At 43.3% G+C, this 2,578-nt stretch overlaps 1 non-coding gene across 1 annotated transcript; it reads left to right on the top strand.

Moving 5' to 3' along the window:
* The first annotated feature begins 1,186 nt into the window (after nt 1–1,186).
* On the top strand, nt 1,187–1,268 carry trnas-uga (transfer RNA serine (anticodon UGA)). The gene has a single exon. It is a non-coding gene; the product is annotated as a tRNA-Ser (tRNA).
* The last annotated feature ends 1,310 nt before the right edge of the window (nt 1,269–2,578 follow it).

Here is a 2,578-nt window from a genome sequence, read left to right as displayed (position 1 = left end):
CACACCTAATTTCATTGTTAATGTGTTGGTGAGCAACCATATGCAGCTGAATGGCTCGCTTCGACATTTCAGATGGCAGTATAGAATCAACCACGTTGCTATGGGTCTGGAGTCACATATCGGCCCAGACTGGTAAGGTCGGCAGATCCCCTTCCCTGAAGGAGATTAGTGAATCAGATGGGTTTGTTACGATAATGGTCACCATTATTGATACTTTTTTAATTTCCAGATTTATTTAATTGAATTTAATTTACCGTACTCTAATGGTGGGCTTTAATTTCCTGTCTCTGGAATACTAGTTCAGTATAATAAAAATCATACCACTATGATTGACCGCCTGTGTAATGTGCTCGAAGGGTTGAATGACTCGACCTGTTCCTGGGCAACAGTTGGAGGTAAGGAATGTCAATCCCCTGGTCCGGTGACTGAACCATCATGTCAATATTAATTGAATCCAGCGGTTTAATGTCCTCGAGATTCGGAATAACTCCTCCTGTCCTTGTGTGTAATAACACAAGAGTCCTTTATTATAAACTGCCTCGTGTGGTTACCCGGTCTCTTTGATTCCTACTTCGGTTAAGAACAAGATCCGACTTCATGGATTGCCTAAATGACATCCGACAGTGGCGCACTCTGGTGTCAGATAACTCACGAACAAATATATTACACTGTGCATCAGGATCAGGGACGGAATGTCATCCCCCTGGTCCTATGCAATAGGCTCGAGTGGTTGAATGGCCTCCTCCTCTTTCTGTGCAACAGGTTCGTGGGTTTGGCAATCCATTCTCGTCATCTATGCAGCAGCTGCGCGCGACCGAAAAGAGTTCCACTGTTCTATCACGTGTCCTTTGCAAGTTTTTGAGCGGTTAATGGACTCAGCCTGTCAGAGGCTCGATGTCTTGCTCCTGTTGCTGTGCAAATGACCCAGTGCGCCCAGAGAATTCAGAGGATAATTGGAGACGTTGTGTAACAGCAAGTGCAGGGGCCGCAGTTTCACATCTCTGAAGTATTGATTTGCTGCAAATTTGATTGTGCTGCCCAGGAAACATCAAATCCTGACCTAAAATCTGTCTCTGGTGGGACTCAAACCCACAATTTTTGAATGCCTGATATTACGTTGACTAAAAGTATATTTGTCTGATATTTCGCAACGATCTTTCAACTGTTATAACGAATCCATCTTGTAGCTGCGATGGCCGAGTGGTTAAGGCGTTGGACTTGAAATCCAATGGGGTTTCCCCACGCAGGTTCGAACCCTGCTCGCAGCGATTCAAAAGGGAATATTTCACTCTTTGATTTGATCAATGGGATCTGATCAGACTTCTCTCCACTGCCTTTTATTACACTTATAGTGTTCGAATTGTCAACACTATTAATTTACAGGCATTAATTAGTGTTGGTTTGTTGGAAACTATTTGCAAAGATCAGTGAGAAATATACACAGGAAATAGAATGACAAAATACCTTTTAATAAAGAGCCCTGCAAGGAAATCACCTTCAGCTAATGGTTTTATTTTTAAAGTTGAACAACATTTTACAAAAGCACCCGCACAAGCCTCAAATCTGCAATTTTCTGATAACATTAGGGTTTGCACCAAGGTGAGACGCCTTAGCCAAATGGTCACGCGCTCGTTGCAGTTCAGAGCAGCGTAATGGTGAGAATGAGGGATTACACACCGGTATTGTATTTATTGCTGTTTGATATTTTCCACTGCAGACCAATCACCGGCAGTGAGCCATTCTGTGATTGAAATACGAGACGTAGTAAAGCAGCGGATGATAAGCAAACGTCCATTAAATGCTTCAAACACGCCGCAGGTCCATGAGCTCTCTGCAGAACTAATGTTTTGCAGCATTGCTTCAATGTATTGCAAGGTCCCGTGTGAGATGTTTTCCGAAATGTTTAAGCTGCTATAAAATACTGTCACCTTAACACGAAGAATAAAATAAATAGCCAGTACGTGAATAAAACCCGCTACTTTGGCATGGTTCGCATCAGGCTCCAAAAATAGAGCTCGCCCGCCTTATTAATATGCACTTTTTTCAGACGCTGGGAAAGAAAAAAAACTTTCATTTCTACGGCGAATATCACCTCAGGATTTCCCAAAGCAGTTCGCAGCAAATTAAGTGCATCTAAATTGTGGCCACTGTTGTCATGTCGAAATGCAAAACATGACAGCATGGAAGGAGGACATTTGAGCCCATCGTGCAGGTGCCGGCCGACCAAGACCTTCCCAGCCTGAATCCCACTTTCCAACTCGATGTCCGCTCTGTAGGGTACTGCAATTTTAAATGCTCATGCAAGTATTTTTAAAGTTAATGAGGGTTCCTGCCACTACCAACCAGTCAGGCAGCGAGTTCCAGACTCCCACGACAAACACATAGCTTGTCGCAACAGCTGAACTTCCCCAAGAACATTAAATATATTTCCCGTGGTTGTTAACCACTCTGCCAAGGGAGACAAGTTCTTCCTACCCACTCTTTTTTGGTCTCTGATAATTTTATACACCGAAATAAGGTCTCGCATCAGCGTCCTCTGTTCCATAGCAAACTGAACAGCATTTCCAATCTTTCCTTA

The sequence above is a fragment of the Pristiophorus japonicus genome, unplaced genomic scaffold (assembly GCF_044704955.1).
Source record: "Pristiophorus japonicus isolate sPriJap1 unplaced genomic scaffold, sPriJap1.hap1 HAP1_SCAFFOLD_194, whole genome shotgun sequence".
Classification (NCBI taxonomy): domain Eukaryota; kingdom Metazoa; phylum Chordata; class Chondrichthyes; family Pristiophoridae; genus Pristiophorus; species Pristiophorus japonicus.
Note: the sequence above shows the minus strand (reverse complement) of the source record. Positions and strands in the feature narration are given on the sequence as shown.